Source organism: Acomys russatus, chromosome 2, assembly GCF_903995435.1.
Source record: "Acomys russatus chromosome 2, mAcoRus1.1, whole genome shotgun sequence".
Taxonomy (NCBI): Eukaryota; Metazoa; Chordata; class Mammalia; order Rodentia; family Muridae; genus Acomys; species Acomys russatus.
Genome location: NC_067138.1, coordinates 17,452,685 through 17,473,643, shown reverse-complemented (window position 1 = coordinate 17,473,643; position 20,959 = coordinate 17,452,685). Strand labels below are relative to the sequence as shown.

The window sequence follows — 20,959 nt, the reverse complement described above, 5'->3', positions numbered from 1 at the left end:
GCTTGGGATGTGTGTGCTGGGGACATGGGCAGCTCTGCTTGGGATGTGTGTGCTGGAGACATGGGCAGCTCTGCTTTGAAAAGACCAGACCTCCAAGCAGATACGTCAAGTGGGCAATCATATTTATGAGTTTGGGTTCTAAGAAAAGGTCTAAGGCAAAGACAAAATTTGGGAATCATCAATAAACTGTATTTAAACAAGAACCCTGTGGGATTCAGAGATAGCAGACAGAGCAGTGATAGCACAGGCCCCCAGTGAGGAAAGGGTGTGTTATCAAAGGGTCTGATCACATCCAAAGCGCCCAGACAAGGTAGAACTAGGACTGAACAATTCGATCACTGAACTGAGTGCTTCAGCACTGTGAAGACGATCAATTTTGATGGAATAAAGGATTTGTAATTAAAATGCTAAAAATTAAGTAAAATTTTATTCTAGTGCTGGAAAATGTTTCCAAACCAAAGTCCAACTGAGATCTCACTTTTTTTGTTTTTTGTTTTGTTTTGTTTTTTAAACACAGGGTTTGCATGTGGTCGACAAGTACTCTACTGCCAAGTTACATGCCCCAACTTGAGGTCACAATGTATTTTAAATGGTTATTAAATACACAAGTAGTAGTGTTCTTCAAGCAGTCTGAGATAAATGGGAGAGAGCCCACAATGTCAAAATTTACCAGGCAAATGGGACTAAATCAATGAAGGTTCCTAAAGAAGAAGACCCATACTGAAGACACAGATTAGTGAGGTAATAATTGAGACCGTGTGCGTGGATAACACCTGCAAGCGGTCCACGTAAAGGAGAGAGCCTAAGGCTGGAGTCTGATGAACACCTGTGATCAAAGTGCAGGGGAAACAACAGATGGCAGGGGATGGGATAAAAGAGGGTCAGAGCCAGAGACGCAATGACAACATGATGTCAGGGAGAGGGGTGATCAGCAGTGTCTATGAGACCAGAGAAATCCAGACCAGACCAGCAGAAAGAGTCCCTGTTTTAGACTCTGAACATGAATTTGTATGACTCACAGCTTCCTATTAAGTTTTTTAAAATCAGTGTTTTAAGTGAATATAAAGTGAATAAGTATTCTTATTTTTAAAATAGGAAACATAACAAAGTTAAAGGAAAAAAGGCAACAACAGTGAAATACTATTTTTAACATCCAGAGACTAAAATTAATCTTAAAGTGGAATCTTTTGTTCCTTGATTACAACTAGACAGCACAAGTCCCTATGACTTACTAATTATCACTTTAATCAAAAGTCCAACAGATTAGTGTGAATAATGTATATACACTGTCTTCATTTTGTCATCTACAAAGTTTAATTTCCCACCTTCACAGAACTATACATATTTTAATTTGTTCTATAAAACTTCAAGATACACTAGTTGAAGTCATAAATTGACTCCTGAACTGATCTTACATGGAAAGTTTTCCCGGTAGAGCAAATGCTTACAATTAATTATAAACTTCTGAAAGTAGAGGTCCACACTGGAATGCTGAGACCTTTAACTGCAGCAGAGGGAGTGGGCGCCACTATAATCACTAAGGTCTGCTGACAATTACAAAACTCATTTTGGTTTGCCACAGAGACAAACAAAATTTCTGTTCATTATAACTTTACTGGAATATGATGTCATAACACATAACCATACTGAAACAATCTGCTGATTTTTCTGACCAAAATATTAATTGCACACTAAAGAGCCCTTGGGGCCTCTTCCTTTAGGGCCATCAAATATGGCTTTATGTGTATGTGTAGGTATGCATTTGATATATATGCATATATAAATCATATCATATAAATATCAGAGGAAAATTAAGTATATTACATTTTTACATAAAAAGTAAAATAATCTAGTAGTAACAACAGGAAATACCATGACCTGATGCCTGACTTGTTTCATTCCAGTTTCACTTCATCCTCTGGTTTAACAATGATTCTTAGTAATACACCCCACATGGTTTGAATATCGCACACATCACATCTCCTTAGAGCACCATGACAATTAAGATTAGCCAGAGCACTCTGATTAACGGCATCCAGACTGCACTAAGGAGAGATGACGCAGGACGCTTCATCAAACAGAAAACCATGTGTCAAAGCCCTTGCCTCTAATACTTATTTCCTTTGGTAAAGAAACATTTAAAGTTTATTAACTTTCAAAGGTGGTACATTCTACTTAATGGGGTTCCTTCTTCTGTTGCTATTTTTTCAAATGATAAGCTTAGTTTTGATAATGAACATTCAACATATGAAGCATTTATTTCCACAAATTAAGATACTTTTAACCAAGCTGCAAGAATTTTCTGCTCTCTAGGCAAGGACAATACAATAGTAAACATCAAACCTCTACTCTGATCTAGCCAATGGGCAGGACATTCTCCACTGTTATGTGGAGAGCACGGACTGACTTTGACATGAGCTCTGCTGCTCCATATTTGACCACCTCCCCTTGGTGGGGAGGCCAGAGGGCACTCAAAGAAAGAATAAGCAGGCTACCAAGATGAGACTTGATAGCCTATGACCAGATAGTGGGGGAGGAGATCCCCCTCGGTCATAGACCTAGGTGAGGGGAATAGGGTGAAAGCGGGAGGGAAGGAGGAATGGGAGGATATAAGTGATGGGACGGCAATCAAGTTGTAATCTGAATAAATTAATAAAAAATTTTAAAAAGAGAAAAAAAAGAATTTTGTGCTCAAAACTTATAATCCCATGTTGTTACTACTGTTAGAAGATGAACCATGAACCCCCTGCTGTGCAGTTAAACTATTAAATGGGCTTCTTGAACCCGCAGCCTCCAGAGGCGGCTCTGCTTTCATCAAAACTACTTTCTGGCCTAGTTAAATCTACATTCCAACCCTGGTCTTCTCAATCAGCCTCTGTAGCGGATCCCCGGGTTGCCTTGGTGACGCTGCCTACTGTCTCAGGTCACTGCACTAGGTTATCCCTGCAGCACAAGACATTTTGGCCAACACAACTGCATCAAACGAGGGGACACAGCCACTCCTTAGTGCACACTGGCTACGTCCTCTCTATCAGTTTATTTCTTACAGAAGCCCAGTGTGACAGGAAAAGTCTCAAAGCTCACTTTAAGAGGTAACAACTTTCCCCAATAGAGGTGTTGAGAGTCAAATTCAAGTCCACCTAACTTCATAAGTTCAAGAAAAGTCTTGAAGAGTTGCTACGGCCAGCAAGATGGCCCATCAGGTAAAGGTGCTTGCCACCAAGCCTTAAGACTTGGGTCATTTCTCAGGATCTGAATACTGAAAGGAGAAAAACCTTTGGCTTCATGTATGTTGAGGCATAAGCTCCTGTGAGCACACATGCACACACACCACACATACTAAACAAACAAAGAAATAGAGCGTCTAAAACTCTGCCTTATTATCTTCTAGCTCTGGCCATTTGTGCTTATTCAGCCATATCCTTAGTGGCCAGAGGGTTAATGCTGAGACTAGTAACACTGCACCGTAACTTCCTGAGCCTCCACAGCAGGGGAGTTCAAAAGAAACTGAGTGGTACAACAAGGAGAGTCACAGTGATGGCAGTCAGAGCTGCACTGCTGAACGTCCAGCGCTGCACAAAACCCACTCAGGGCTTCTTTCCCAAGCTTCACTGCTCCCTACATAGTGTGTACACGTGGGGTGGGGGGTGGAAAGAACAAACAGAAAACACCGTAAATAAGAAAACTTCCTTTGCCTTAGATACACAAGAAGCTTTCAGATATGCCCTATTTTCAAGACATACATGACCAATATGACAATCAAGAAAAGATACACGACGCCTTTGAGTTAATACCTACTTACCATGCCTAATACAGTTTTTAAGCAAAGGAAACCTAGCTTCACATGTGTTACTATGACAATCTTCTAAACTACACAGTCTTGCTGTCCTGCTAAAGTGACTTCATGCAGATCCATCCTTCTCAGCTCCTTCATGTTATCTTTCGGAACAACAGAGGCCATCTGTCCTCCCTACCATCCAGCCACTGCTTCGCTTTCCAGCAGCTCACTTTCCCAAAGATCACTTTTACAAGGTGAGAAAGACACATTCCAAACAACATTAGGACTTTTAAAAATTGAAAAATAATTACCTCATTTCATTTGATGGTGTTACTCATAAATTTCAGTACAGCTTAGACATTCATATCTCCTCCTGCAGGTTTATGTCCAAAGCACATGAAAATGTTATCTTCTGATCTAATGGGGAGAGGCTTGGGCTTTGTTTATTTCTAATTCAGACTGAAAACAGAATGTCACTTAACCTTTCTATCTCAGTTTACTTATCTGTAAAATATTTGCAGAATCTATGATTTAAAAATTCTAAAAGCCAAAACTTGGAATTCAAATGACACTTGATTATTTTTACTCATTGTACACTTTTGGCAGCACTAACCCAAATTCCTTCCTTTGCAACAGAAAAATAACAAGTTTTATCATAAAGCTATAGAGTGGTTTTGGCACATTTTCAAACTTGTACATATATAAAATGTCTAGATAGTTCTTTCTTCACATCTATAAAAATTTTAAATATATCTTTTATGGGGTCTGAGTTTTAATTCTTAAGGAATTTCAAATATTAACACTGATTTGAAAAGATTCTCGAGCAGGCTGAAGTTTTAGAAGAGGTGTAAGGACACTGTTCCTGTTGTTTCTGTAACTCCCCTAATTATGTCTTAGATGCCTAGGAGGAAACACAGAAAGAACACGCACAGGAATTCTGGGGTAGGGTGCTTCAAAGCAAAGTTAAAGCAGCATGGCGGCTATCAGTTTCAAGCTCTTTGCTGCACTGAAGATAAACAGAAGAAAATACTCAGCAAAATCAACTCAACAAAGAAAAACCTGTGTTCAAATTAAATCTGGAAAGTTAGTGGAAGGGCATTAATTTAGGATGATAGAGAGACGTCAGCATTCAACCCCCGTCACTGAAATGCCACCACGCTCAGCGATGTGGAGGGCAGAGGACGTGCTCTCAGAGGCCAGCCGTTGAGAACACACCGCCCCCACCTACGAACACTCATACCTGCATGAACCTATGTTCTTGCTCCTTCCCTAAACTGTATCTACATAAACCATCACTACCATGTGATTATCAGAATTGTGGCAAAAGGAGACACTAACATTTAGTTCATCCACCCCACAGCTCCAAATGGGTGTTGGCACCTAAACCCAGCCAGTGTCACTGGGAGCCCACATTCAGCCTGAGTTAACTGCACAAGCATGAGCTGTAAACTTTGAAATCATGCTACATGTGAACAGCAAGACCACTCAAATCTACGTAGACTTAGGAGATCTGGCAGATTCAGATTAGCTCTCTGAGCTAATGTGACATGTAAGACAGCATTTACCAAAGGGAATGCAAGTAGCACTCTAAGTTGAAACTTGACTGAGAAGTACCCCTCTTCCACCTCCCTGTTTCTTCTTCATCTCTCTTGGTTCATCTTTCTGAAATTTGAGCTTATAAATTATAACTTGTCCCATTTGTACAGTTTAGTTGTACTGGCCTCTACCTCCAAAAGAACACTAACAGCAATGTACAGAGGACATTCTTGACTTGTTTCTTCCTAAGTGGAACACAGCTGTTGTGTTTGCAGTAAGTACAACACTGGCTAGATGAAAGGGGAAGGATGCAGGGAAGAGGGAGAAAGCAGGAGAGTTTGCACAAATATACATCTATTGGGCATATATTTTAAAATAGCAAGAAACTATCCAATTATTTCTAGAGTGTTATTCTAGAGCCAAGAATAGAATTTAAAAGAAATGTCATTGTCTGTGTAGGCAGCATTGACTTTATTTTCACCTTTCAATTTGGTAAGCTTTGTTGCTGACTTTCTAATAGCAAAGCAACTTTGCAGTCTTAGAAGAGATAAAGGTATTTGTAGTTGTTTACCAATATTATAAATAGGATTTCCACTAATATTCTGTAAGTAGTAATCATCTAAAGTCATATCTTTCCTTTTGTGTCTTAAACTAGCACTGCAGAATCAGCTGCCAAGGTTATTTTCAGTGTCTTAAATACAAAGATTCAGTAACATTACTCAGGGAACCATTTGGGCCGACTGCTTTCCTACAGCGTTGTGAGTGATTTTAAGAAAAAACAAAAATGAAGACTTTCATGGGGCATGCCTGTTGGGCTAGTGCCCAATTGTAAGTGAGTATATAGCATGTGAGTCTTTCTGCTTCTGGATTAACTCACTCAGTATGATTGTTTCTAATTCCATCCATTTGTCCACAAATTTCTAAATATCCCTGTTTTTTATAGCTGAGTAGTACTCCATAGTGTAAATGTACCAAAATTTCATTATCCATTCTTCAACTGAGGGACATTTAGGCTGTTTCCAGGTTCTGTCTATTATGAATAAGGCTGCTATGAACATGGTTGAGCATATGTCCCTGTTGTGTGGTGGAGAATTTTCTGGGTATACTCTAAGGAGTAGAATAGCTGGGTCTTGAGGAAACCCTATGACTTCACTTACCAGGAGATTGGGATAGATGTGAGGACATCCTACTGGGTCTCTAGGTAAGAGAAATATAGGAGATGGGGAAATAGAAGGATCCAGAGGATCTTAGAAACCTACAAAAAGAACATCGTAATGGGTGGATGAGGGCCCAGGGGTGTCTGCTCAAACTATTGCACTAACAAAGGACAATACAAGTAGTAAATATCAAACCTCGACTCTGATCTAGCCAGGACATTCTCCACAGTTATGTGGAAAACAGGGACTAACTCTGGCATGAACTCTAGTGTCCCATATTTGACAACCTCCCCTTGGTGGGAAGCCCTGGTGGCACTCAAAGAATGAATAGGCAGGCTACCAAGATGAGACTTGATAGCCTGTGACTATAAAGTGGGGGAGGAGGTCCCAATCGGTTATGGACCTAGAGGAGGGGAATAGGGTGGGAGGGAGGGAGGAACGAGAGGATATATGTCACAGAATTAACAGTTGAGTTGTAATCTAAATAAATTAATTAAAAATAAATAAATAATTAAAAAGAAAAAGAAAAAATGGCTACTTGTCTAACTGGTTAGTCTGCAAATTTGACGGCAATCCAAATCATATCCTCTTCCAAAGTAGGTCTAGCCAAGGCCCATTTCCTGTTAAAGTCACCCTGTTGACCTGGCGCCACGCACAGGTCCAGGAGGTCCATTTCCTGTTAAAATCCCCCTGTTGACCTGGGCGCCATGCACAGGTCCAGGAGGTCCATTTCCTGTTAAATCCCCCTGTTGACATGGCGCCATGCACAGGTCTAGGAGGTCCATTTCCTGTTAAATCCCCCGGTTGACCTGGCGCCACGCACAGGTCCAGGAGGTCCATTTCCTGTTAAAATCCCCCTGTTGACCTGGCGCCACGCACAGGTCCAGGAGGTCCATTTCCTGTTAAATCCCCCTGTTGACCTGGCGCCATGCACAGGTCCAGGAGGTCCATTTCCTGTTAAATCCCCCTGTTGACCTGGGCGTCACGCACAGGTCCAGGAGGTCCATTTCCTGTTAAATTCCCCTGTTGACCTGGCGCCACGCACAGGTCCAGAAGGTCCATTTCCTGTTAAATCCCCCTGTTGACCTGGCGCCATGCACAGGTCCAGGTCCTGATCAGCACTCTCGACTTCTTCACGGCTGCAGTGTCCACATCGCAATAACAACTCACATTTTTTTTCTGCTTAAAATCCGTATTTTCTCACTTTACTATATTAAATATTTACACATTCTAATAGGTCTTACTGAAAATAAAATGTACTTCAATATCTTTTCTATCTGTTTTTACATAGCCATTTTATATTTCTGCATTCGTTTTCCTTTCTCATTTGTTACTCCTTTCCTAAGTTCTTGTATTGGGTACGCAAGTGACTTTCACGGTATCATTTCTAACATAAGCGTAAGACTAGTGAATGTGTCTTCCCATATACCTTCTGTTGTCCAAACTATAATGTGCTCAAGAGAAAATATACTACAGTGTTTTCTAAATGTCTGTGACAAGGCCCCTTTCAGGGAATTATCAATGTGTCTAGGAAATACCCTGAGTCAGCATCTGTGTCCCTTCGGAGCCATTTGTTTAATCTGCTTAAGCTCTTAGTTTGAATATAATAATAATAATAATAATAAACTACTCCACATTTTAAGTAATGTAATTGAAAAATGGTTTTCAGACTTCTGTGCGGGGCTCTGGCAGTGCCTGGCAGGCACCATGTGTGCATCCCATAATGATTGGTGCTATGCGCGCTCCATGAATGAATTCTCAGCCGAAGGATATGATTTGTCTGGAAAAGTACAAAAGTTTCATGAGCATCGTCACCAATGTAGCCTTGCAATGAAGCAAAACCGATGTAAACTACACTCAGACAGTCGATCTGTATTCCCTAAATGCGGAGTGTGGTTTACGAATCCTGGCCTTCCTTTGCAACCAGTTCGGGAGGCAGGAGCCAGGAGTTATCAAGAAACCAAAGAGTTTGCAGCTGGCTGCAATGTCAAGTTTGACTTGTACAGCAAGATCTGTGCAAATGCGGATGATGCACACCCACTGCGGAAATGGATTAAAGTCCAGCCCAAGAGCAGGGGCATGCTGGGAAATGGCATCAAATGGAACTTTACCAAGTTTCTCATTGCTAAGAATGGCTGCGTGGCTGCTTGGTGAAGCGCCATGTCCCACGGAGGAGCCCCAGGTAATACAGAAGAACCTGCTGTACTATTATCTCTAGCCCTACAAGTGTGTGCCCCCACCAAGCCTCCTTGCCCTGTGATACTCATGATGGTTTGCCTGCAAATCAGCCTGCTGGTGGGTCAGTCCTGAGAACCTGGCATCCAGAGTAAGGCCCAGAGGCCTGTGGCCCCCTGGAGCCCGACCTTCACCTTCCCTGCCTTATGGGAATAAAATGTAGAAATGTGAAGGGGAAAAACAACCTGGAAATAAATACCGGTAGAGAAAACATTTAGAGTGAGATAAGCTGGATCCACGTATTATATAGATGACCTGGGGAAAGAAGCCTTATGTTAAGGCTAACCAGGAATATGAATGATTCCACCTGCATCAACCTTTACAGCTTTATGCAAGTAGCAATCTAGGTAGAAATTATTTCATTTTCCATGTAATAGCATAGCACAGATACACATTTATTTAGGGACAACTTCTCCAACAAGTAAATAAATGTATAAACACATACTGTGTACTTTAAAATCCTTTGTAAAGTATTTCAGAGAAATACAATCTTAACTTTTCACCATTATATTCACTAAATATGACCTGCTCAAAATCTAAGGTTCATATGAGAAAGAAATATATTAAGCTGTGGCTCATGCGTGCCATGAGTTCTCCTATAATTCACCTCTCCCTATAGTTAAGGCTTCTCTGATGATGCCCTTTGTGCACAACAAGTGTAGACAATCTCTCAGGTCCTCTCCACTAACAAATGATTAATGACACTATTTCTAGAAAACAGTTAAAATACTTCTGTTTTCCCACAATGTTAAGCCCATAAATATTTGTTTTGGGGTTTAAAAAATGTATAAAGCAGGAGAATACAAAAATATAGCCTCAGTGATGGCTAGAATACAAGATTCAGATGCACAGTAGGAAAGCAAAACACCTCCCCTAAAGCTTCCATGAGCTCTACAAACTGCTTTGTTACAATGTCCAACCCAGACATCTCCTCCAATGTTTTTGCTGATCAAAATTAACTATCAACTTTGGATGTTTGCCCATGGCAAATACTCCCCAAAAGAAACAGAGACATTACATCAGTGGCATTACAGCAAGATCAATGAGCTGTGAGGAGATGCGAACAGTAATTAGGCTTACTGCACACGTGTTCTATTTTTTTCTTTCACTGATATCTATGTGAATCTGTTGCACATCTGCATATGGTTTAATGATAACAATAACTTGTAGGCTAGTAGATATTCACTGGAATGTAAAAAGTTTACTTGGCAATTTCCCATCTAATTGTTTTTACAGCTTGAGTTCACTTTATGCATTAGCTGCATTCATAAAAAAAGTTAACATGAAGCAAATATTTTCATACCAAATTCCATTTTCCCACTGTTGCCCAATATTTAATCTTAAGTTATATTTCTGTAAGAAAACGTTGGCTCTAACACATCATAAAAATTATAATTAAAATGCATATGCCCAGGAACAGGTATATTTAATCAATTACTCTATAAAACATTTTATCTTCTCACTTGCAATAAAATTAGCCTAATGGATAATTATTTTGTTTCATATTCTCACAAGCACTTTAAAGAGCAAGCGTAGGGCTTTTAAAGTGGCTTGCAGAGTCAGGCGCGGTGGTGCATGCCTATAATCCCAGCCCTGGAGAGGCTGAGGAGGGGGGCATTTGTGAGCTCAAGCCATGCTGCTCTCCATGTGAAGCTCTAGCTCTTTACGTTTTTTGTTTGTTTGTTTGTTTGTTTGTTTAACTGGAATTGCATCACAGAGTTTGGCTGTCAGATTTCAGCTACACAAGTACTGTCAGATCGACGACAGTAATTACCCTTAGACCTTCCACTTTTTTTTGCTGTTGGTAATAACACAACTCAGGGCTCTCACTGCTACACATGCTAGTCCCTGGATTCATGCATCTCCTTTACAGTCAAAGCACTTTCTGATTCAAGGATCTGTTTTCAAACCAATGCAAAGAAGATATGCACAGCTAACTGGGTCTTGTGTACAAAAATGTAAAAAGAAACCTCTGCTGTCAGTGATGAAGCACTGGGACCTGCCAACACCCATACAGTCCTATGTTTAGCTAGTACCCCAAGCTAACGTTCTGCATGTATGATTTTCAAGCATCATAAATTGGCATCTTTTGTACACAAATTCTCTGCAGAGTACCACAGGGACTACAATCATCAGTACTCTCCCTTTTCTGTATGCAGACAATGAAGGTATGCTTTTCTACCAAGTCGATGTGAAGTGGGTCTTTTTATATCAAGACAAACACTGAGCTAAAAACACCAAGTCCTCTTTATTTCTGTCACATGCCCCAAAGCAAAGCACAGCACCAAGTAAGAGAGACACCACTAGGAAAGATACATCTTGCAATCCAGCCTGACAGGAGAAGTCCCACACAAAAGAGGTTGAAGGACACTTAGTGGTTTGAAAGGCTAATAATGGCTTACACCTTTGACAACCACTGCTTAGTCTTACTCACAATAGGGATAAAACTGGGTGTGTCACATTCTTATCTACACATGAAAGAGCTTCTTAAGATACTCTGAACAAGCCTCTTGAAACATGTTAATATTCCTGATAGATATTCCAGGAATGAGCAGTGTGCAAAGAAAAAGCACGTGAGAGGTTGGAGAGTTCATGCAGCCCTTCAGTAGTAGGTGATACATGGTCCCAGAACACTCCTTCCTTCTGGGCAGCTCACTAGCCTTCTTAGATACAGCACATGTTTCCATGATGTGTCAGCCCCTCCTGTGCTCTTTGTGATTACCCACCAGCTCCAAGAAGCACTACGGGACCATGGCACTAACACCACACCATCTGCTTAGAAGAAAGCCAGGAAAAGAGTGCAATCCTGCGGGCAAGAACTGCAGCCTTCCACAGCACACACAGGACCTGAGGAGCAGACAATTGCAGTGTGGTTGGAGTGCAGTCAGTGAAGGGCTAGATGCTGAGGAGCAGGCAATGGGCAGCATGGTTGGAAAACAACTTCAGGCTGCTGCAGGAAACAAGGGTTGGCCAACAATGTCAGTAGGCTTTAAAATAGCAGGTGGTGAGTAGAAGATGCACAGCCTAGGACAGTGCCATTTCAAAAAGCAGACACCACCAAATACATCTCCGTACATGTTTAATGAATGCAACTAAAAAGTTTTAAATTCTCTTTTCTATGTCATAAAGTGCATTTATTTACAGGTTTGGAGTTGTGTTTTGTATAGACTGTTGGTGATCTTTCCATCACAGTGTAGCAGTCTATCAACTCACTTATCTTTGAAAAGATGCATCTTGAACAGAGAATATGACAATGTCAATAAATTGTAAGAAAACAAACAGGTAAATACGTCAAGGTTTTTGGTAACTGAAGCCAAGAAAAGCCTGGGAAATTAATGGGCAGTAAGTTCCCAAGAAACTCAAACTGAGAAAAAACAGCAAGCCATGATGAGAATAATACCTAAAATGATTAAGTATACAGCACTAGCATTCCTGCCTAAGAACCTAAATCTCACCTGAAGTAACGGGGAAAGCTAAATGCTGAAGCGGCTCGTTTTCACTGCAGCAAAAGAAGAGACAAAGCATCCCAGAAAAGGGGACAAAGCAGCAGGCACACTGGGAAGATGGATGCCAGACTGCTTTAGAAACCAGAAGATCAGAAACCAATGTGATGTGTTGATTTGGACTTAGGCAGGATTAGAAGACAAAATAATTTATTTTGCTTTAAAGTGGACTGTATAAACAACTAATAATATAAGCCGGGCGTGGTGGCGCACGCCTTTAATCCCAGCACTTGGGAGGCAGAGGTAGGCGGATCGCTGTGAGTTCGAGGCCAGCCTGGTCTACAAAGTGAGTCCAGGATGGCCAAGGCTACACAGAGAGACCCTGTCTCGAAAAACCAAAAAAAAAAAAAAAAAAAAAAAAAAAACAACTAATAAGTCCAATACTAACAAGATGTTTGAATTGATTTGGAGAAAGTCTACCACATATTCTTAAAAACAAAGCAAAAAAAAACCAGGGTGCTAAGCAAAAAACTAGTAAGTCACTCCGATCCAGGGAGTATAAGGTTCCTTAACCCCTTAACTGTTAGAGAAAGCAATACAGAGTTCTGGGAACCTGAGAGGTATGTGGGAGTGCAGGGTGCCTTAAACAAGTTTTACTTATTGTTTTTGTCATTCTCCTTTTTAAAAACATCACTCAAGAGAACAAAAGGAAGATTTGTACATAATCTTATTTACAGCAGATGGACCTTCTTGTGCCATCATTGGAGAAAGCTACCCTCACAACGTGAGAGCCAGGCAGGCCTCTGAGAACAGCTTCCGGGACAGTGATCAGGACTGACAGCAGCTCGGCCACAGTGAGCTCTCAGGAAGCACAATCGCCCCAGTTATGTGCAAGGAATTCCAGCCAGAAACCAAACACTTCAGAGCTCATGAACCCATGAGAATGTCAAATGGATGAAGGGCTGTAGCCCTAATATTATCTGTCACTGCTCTCATTTTATCAAAATGTATCAAATCAGCATAGCCTTTTATTTCTCAATTTGAGGAGGCCAGCACTCCTGCAGATGCCTGACAATACTTGTAGGACACCATGCAACTCTGCAACCAAGTACAAAGTTTAGAGTAAATGACTCACATGCCATTCCAAGGGAGATGCTCTAGGAAAGGTTCAAGGAGGGTGGTTTCTGCTTGCACAAGGGAAGTGGGAGCCTCATTCACTGCAGCCCCGGTGTCTGGCGTCTGGTATGGTGTCTAGCACTTAGAGGAAGTCCAATAAATGTGCTAAATGGGGGAGTAACAGTAACACTTACTAAGTGGCTTACTAGATGGCAGCACTGGCCCTTCAGTAACTCACTTAATATTTCTAAAAGCCTTCAGCGGTAAATGCTGATACCGCTTCCATTTTCAGTCATGGTAACTACAACAGACTCCGAGTATCCCAGCATAATCTGGAGCTAGCTTCTAAATGAAGGCACACTAGCTCCACAGCCCTGACTAATCACATTACACTACCGTCCTCCTCTTGAGAGAAGTGGTGTAAGATGGCAAGAATGGAAAGCAGACTCACAGCCAGCCATGTTCTCAGCTAGAACAACACACGTCAGGTCTTAGAAAATGGTCAACTCCAAGTGAGAGAAACACGTGGGACCTTGTAGAGGAGGATGGAATCAACGTGCACCTCCCAAGCTCTCAGTGTGATCTCTGAAACATGCTTTAAACAGCGCTTGTAGTCAGGAGGCATCTGACATGGAAGCGGGGGTCATGGGGGCCTAGCGTTCAATGGTGAACTACTACAACTGATGGATTCTGGGAGACAGGGAACCACTGTGTTAGGTGAAGTACTAACTGTTGAGCCCACCAGTCCCCAACAAACAGCTCCAAACTGAAGGTCACAGAGACTGACCTGGTTAAATTCAGAAGGTTACAAACCTAAACAATGAGAAAGATTTATGGGGGGGGGGGGTGTCAGATAGCAAAAAGATCTGAACTAGAGCTCCAAAACCCACATTCTTAAAAAATGTCATTAGGCAATGGTGGAGCACACCTTTAATCCCAGCACTTGTGAGGCACGGGCAGGTGGATCTCTAAGATCAAAGTCAGCCTAGACTACATACTGAGTGCCAGGATAGCCAAGAGCATACATACAGGAAAACCCTGTCAAAAAATAAAAAATAAAAAACCAAAAAGCACCAAGCGTGGCAGCACAAATTTATACTCCCAGGGTAGGAAAATCAGAGACAGACACATCTCTGGGGTTTCCTGGCCAACCAACCTATCTTACTTGGCAAGCTGTAGGCCAGTCAGGGACTGTCTCAAAAAGGAAAGGTGGAAGACACCTGACGACAGCACACAATGGTCTCCTCAGGCTTCCAGTGTGCATGTATACTTCTTCCAAGTGTATGCGTGCACACACTAGCATTGTTACAACAAACATGAAACAAATGAATGTTCAAAATACAAGTTGGGTTAAGTAAATTATGGAGTAATCACACAGTGGGCTACTAAACAGTTCTTATGTAAATTAAGCAAAAATTCTTTCTGGTCTGACAAAGTTAGGCTCTCACTGGAAAAATTCTCCTACAGGACACTGTAAACTTTAAATAGAATACAAACAAACAAACTTGCTTCAAGTCCCTAAAGAGTGACAGAGTTAACATATCAGAAACTGATAAAACATGGAGGAATCCTAGAAGAGACCTAGACAGAGAGCCTCACATTCTACATACAAAGCTCTGTCCAGTCTCTAGCTGATCAGGAACTACACATGCATGGAGTGGACGCAGAGCAACTCAGCATCTGAGACACTGAAATGTGGGCTATTGTCCAAGGAGAAGAAACGCAACTTTGTTGGTATGCTGTGGACAAATGAACTGCCGCTTACATGAATCTTAAGAGGTCTTTCAGAGGTTTCTAACTTTGGAGCACTTCCTATTTTGAGCTTCTGGGCTGTGGAATGGCTGTACTGCTTGGAGCATGTCAAGAAGCACTTGCAGGCTGGAGAGATGGCTCATCAGGTAAAGGCACTCGACCTATAACCTGAGACCTGAATGCAATCCCCAGGACCCATGTAGTGGAGAGAAGAGAACCAGCTGTCCTATAATCTGTCCTCTCTGTTGCATATGCATACTCACACAAATGCCCAGGAAATAAACAAGCAAATAAATACATAAGAGCACTTATTTCTTAAAGAAGCATCTGGGATTTTAAAGTACACTTTCTAATTAACTGGACCAACTAAACTCATACTCCTTGGGTCATCTGAAATATTCTTCTAAAGGCACAGTCCACCGGAGCAACCTCACTTCACTGACATTTGGATAGAATTGTACAATAAAATTGTAGACTTCGTATTTTCTAAGGTGTTCTTGGAGTGCCAGTATCTCACTCCAGTTTACTTATATTTAGAAAAGCTCCAGGGAGCCAGAAAGATGGTTCAGAGGGTTGAGGCACTTAACACCAAGCCCAGTGACCTGAACCCAGCCAAGTACTGTACGGTAGGAAGAGCCAACCCCCATGATGTGTCCTCTGACCTCTTCATGTGTGCTATGTGCATCCACACTTTTACAAATAAATAAATCTAATTTTTAAAAAGTTCACCTTGCTGACCAAATTGAAAGAGACCATTTCTTTTTTTTTTTTTTTAATTTATTCAGATTACATCTCAATTGTTAACCCATCCCTTTTATCCTCCCGTTCCTCCCTCCTTCCCTCCCGCTTTCACCCTATTCCCCTCCCCTAGGTCTGTGACTGAGGGGGACCTCCTCCCCCTCTCAAGTCTCATCTTGTTATCCTGCTTATCCTTTCTATGAGTGCCACCAGGCCTCCCCACCAAGGGGAAATGGTCAAATATGGGGTCAGAATCAGTCCCCAGTCTCCACTCAACTGTGGAGAAAGTCCTGTTTGTTGGCTAGATCTGAGTAGGGGTTCCATGTTTAGAAAGAGACTATTTCTGAAAAACAGAAAAATGCTTGTTGTATAACCAATTCCATAAGAAAATGATACAATGTATTTTAACTATATTTTAAAGTATGGTTAAAATGTATTTTAATTATATTTAAATAAATATCAAATAATTTCCCTATAAATCAAGTATATGAAGACCATACAAAATTATTCAATTTTCTGGTTTTTCCTCATAGAAATTTTTTACAAACCCAAGTGTTTCTTAACATAATATACAGCATCCCATACTGTTTACGAGTCTAGAGAAAAAAGGGAAGAAAATTAAAAACAAACACTTATCTACCAGAAAATAACAAAATACTGGTTTATCACGGGTAAATGCAAAATGAAAATTATTAGAAGACACTGAAGTTTGGTTCTACATAAAACAGCTCCCTACCTTTCATAAACACATGAGAAAACACTAAATTAGACCACTCACTAAGATAATCCAGGGTCATCAAACTTCCTGAGAAGACCCAGAGATCTGCAAGCCAAAAGACTTGGACAATAGAGCGGAGGACAGAGGCAATGCCTATACCAGTGGGCATGGCCATGACCATGACATCTGATGAATCAGGAACTGCAACCTAACTTTCATATAATTTCCACACATCAAAAATATGATTCTGTTTACTTTTTAATTTTAAAATGTGGAAATTTATGCATGAGATGACAGAGAAATGGGCACTGCATGGTTTGTTGGCAAGCAGCAGCTTGCCAACACCCAGTTTAGAGATGTGGTTCCTGGAGACCCCTCACAGAGTGTAAGTGACTCTGCTTTTTCACCATGCCACTGTTTCCTGTGTAATAAACTCAAAAGCACCGTCATCTGCAAACTAACAGCTGAACCAAAGCTATGGAGGCTAAGGTAGTAAATCTTTAAAATTTACCAAATGGAAGGCAACAGAAATACAGAAAATTGTTATTCCACTATACATTTCAATGTCATAAATCTCACACAGAATTAAACTCACTCTATGCAACTTTGCTTACTGAAGTTATTAGTTACTTTTACGCCAAACTCAGAACTACATTAACTTCAGTGTGATTCAGTATTAAAATGTGGCCACAGGAGTCCTGGCATTTTTGTAGTTTCGGCATGGTAGTACCAAAATATCAAGACTGCCAAAGGACAGAATCAAGGAAACTGTGTTTAGTTGTAACTTACCTTTCATTGGTTGTAGCTTATTTTTCCTGACATTTTAACAACATTTATTATTTTAAAAATCCTTGCAAATAAAAAATACTACAGACCAAAATAAACCAGACCCAAAGTCTATAAATCTCAAGAACTTCTAGATAGGCAGAATAGCCATCCCGACCTTCGCCTGCAAGCAGGTTAGCAAACCACAGAAGCCAGCATTTCCTCAAGTCTGCTCTGTATCATCCATCATCTGTGCCTGTTAACATAACAAGATCCAAGCCCACTGGTTTACTTTCATACTGCCCAAAATTACACAATTACTTTCTCTGGTGCAATACTTATTAACATTCAAAAAAAGCTCAAAATCTTTAAGATACACTCTGAAACTTCTTCTAATCTCTAACACAAGTTAGATAAACACCTCTTCAGGATTACAGGGAAATTCTAATAAACTTTCAGATAAACACTCCTCCAGGGAGATAGAATCAGGTTTTATTCCCCTTCGAGGCCTACCATAACACCTGAACCAGTAAATTATTTTTATTTTGCTTCTATTCTCTTAGAAAAACCTCCCAATTACTCCAGCCACAACCACTGTTAACACTTTTACTGCTTCTCTATGTAAACGTGGCCGGCCCAGTGTCCTGCTACATAAAAGCATGTATTTCTCCTACCTACTGCCAGTGCTCTAAAGAGAATGACTAAGTTCACAGCCCTGGAGAATCCACCAATCTTCTCCCACTCCTGCTCCTGTGTTTACCTACTTTAGCGACAGAGTTAAGCAGATGAGATACTAACCAGTATCGGGGAGGGGCAATGTCAGGGTAGGATATGGTGGAATGCAATTTGGAAGATGTTATCATGAAAAGCAAGACTGAATTGGTTACATTAGGTCACACAAGAAAACAAATACCACTAAAATGGGAGTGTCACTGACTTATTTTGGAAAATGCCATAATGTGGCTGGAGTGAACTGACCTTGGAAAGGTTGTGTGGGGCTCTCCGAAGAGCACAGCTGCCACCCTTGACGCAAGAACTGCAGTGAAAGAGTAAGGGTATACCAGTCTAGTCAGGCAGATAAGCCACGTCAGTGCTAACAATCATCAGTGTGGTGGCATCCACTATAGGGAACTGGTAACTTAGATAGAGAATGAGATCTGGAAGAGTAGAGCCTTGTAGGGTGTTGTACACCTAGTCAATTCCCACCCTTAGCTCTCTACTCTGTGTCATCCTTGAGGTATACTCCCTTGTATCAAACACACACTTGACAAATCCGACTGGATATCTTATAAATATGTCTATGCTCAAAGTTTTAATTGCATTCCAAACCTGATTCTGTATTTTCCACCTCAGCAAATGGTAGTAACGTCTACCTGCTACCAAAAGCTTTACATTTAGAAGATCTGAGAGTCCACTTAAACTCTCTCGTACTAGGCAGCTAAACCCTGGAGACAGCCCCATACACTGGGGTGGGCTTTGAGGTTTTAAAAACTCATGCAATCCCTAGTTAGCCTCCCTCTGTGTCTCTGCCTCCTGCTTGTGGATCAGACGCAAGCTCTCAGCGACTGCTCCAGAGCCATGCCCTCCCACTGTTGGCATGTGTCTTGTCCTGATGGTCATGAACTCTAATCCCGGGAACCATGAGCCACCAAATGAAATGCTTTCTTCTTATAAGTTGCCTTGTCCATGGTATTTTGTCATGGAAACAGAAAAGTAACTAAGAGACAGCAGTTACAGATAAAAAGGTCTCTGTAGTCTCCAACAATATGCACGGACTAAAGTGAGGGGACTAGGAAGTCCCCCACCAAGCACGAACAATTCCTAAATAGCTTAGTTTTTATGTTCTATGAACTTCTTTTGTGTTTGAAACCTATAGGTTTGATATTGGTGCTACAATGACTAACAACAAAATCCATAATAAAAGTAACAAATTACAGTATATCACCACAGTGGAGTATCATACAAATTTATTAAAGGAATGTGTAGCAGTGACATGGAAATTATTATAATGCATTTTAGTTGAAAGGGGAATTATATGAGATGCATATATCTACATACTCACAACAGAGCCAGGCATGGTGGCACACGCCTTTAGTCCAGCACGCAGGAGGATCTCTGAGTTCGAGAACAGCCTAGGCTACAGAGTAAGTTCCAGGACAGCTAGGGCTATACAGAAAAACCCTGTCACTGAATGAATGGATGGATGAATGAGTGAACGAATGAATGAATATTTCAATAGCAGCTCCTTTAGTAGGTAAAATTGTAGATAATTATTTAACCCAAAATTCATATGAGCCTATCCCCAAAGTAGAGAGAAAACAAGGAATCAAGAGGAGAAATGATTTGGTACTCAAGAAGCTGAGACAAGAGACTGAAATAATTACATTAGACTATCTATACAAGTGAGAGCGAAAAGAAAGACCTTTCCTCATCTCTGCTCTCAACACAGTACTAGGTATTCAATAAGAACCCAATATACAATATTCTACGAGCTTTTAACCCGCGCCTTTAAGATTACTGTATTACCTTACATTCAAATTTCCTCATATGTAAATGGTTATATCCGAAGTCTCTGAACAGTGTTGAACTTGGTTTCTGTTTTGTTTTAACATATGAAGTTTTAAAAAGATTTATCGTATGCTTTAATTGTGTGTGTGTGTGTGTGTGTGTGTGTGTGAGTGTGTGTGTGTGGGTGTAGGTGTGTGCACACAGTGCAGTTGCCCAGGGAGGGCAGAGATGTCAGATCCCACTGGAGCTGGAGGCACTGACACTTGTGAGCGTCATGACGCGGAACACACAAGAGCATTACAGTACGTGCTTTTAACTGCTACATCATCTCCCCACTTCACCTTCAGTTAATGGAGTTCCAAGTTTGGCAACTAATAACTTCAGTAAGTAAAGCTGTCTAAGGAAGCCTTCCTGCTGTGTGCTCTTGCCGATATCTGTAGAAGGGAAAGCTCTGCAATATCCTCTAAATTTATCTTCCAACTCCTTATCCCAGGAAACAACATACAGTACGGCCTGAGATCAACTGTCCCAACTTTACCAAGCCCTAGGTGTCTAGGGATAAGAGGCAAAAGAAAGCCAAAGGAGCATAGCTTTTGGTAAAAAAATCTCAAATGAAAGGTTTAATCTTAACTAAAAACATTCAATTTACCTAAGTGATACAGATATTAAGTCCATAACTCAAAGCATGCAAACACTGTATAAGCTGAGTCCAAAGACAAAGTCATGCTGCCCTCTAATGGTTCAAGGTAAATAGTTTCATCTGTACTATTCCAGGAAGATGGTACTGAGCACAATTTCATTATTTTGTCAATAGAAAAATAACATTAAAGGCCAGGGAAAAGGGATCGCAATTGTGTGAGCCCCAGCTCAAAAGGTTAGCTCTGACTGCTCTCTCCATATCAAGATTCTTTATGATGCCACACTTCCAACCATATTTGTCTATGAACCCTTAAATCAACACAAAAAAACACACACTGCATCCTGCAACAGCTTTCCCAACTCATCTTCTCAAGGAAATGTATGGCAATAGCACTCAAACTTAAATGTTCGTGCATTGAAGACTTTAGAAAATCAGTCTTTTATGTTTGAATATGTACAGTATATGTTGTGTGCACACATGTGTATGCAGGTGTGCGTGTATATTGAAGAAGATACAGGCCATCTGGGTTGACAGTGCATGTCTTTCCTTCTCTACTGTATTATTTGAGATAGG

At 40.9% G+C, this 20,959-nt stretch overlaps 1 protein-coding gene and 1 pseudogene across 7 annotated transcripts in view; one reads left to right on the top strand and one right to left on the bottom strand.

Annotated features, from left to right (window-relative positions):
• Window positions 1-20,959, bottom strand: part of Stau2 (staufen double-stranded RNA binding protein 2) — a 249,960-nt gene that overhangs the window by 163,867 nt on the left and 65,134 nt on the right. The window lies entirely within an intron of this gene.
• Window positions 8,148-8,689, top strand: LOC127205649 (phospholipid hydroperoxide glutathione peroxidase-like; annotated as a pseudogene).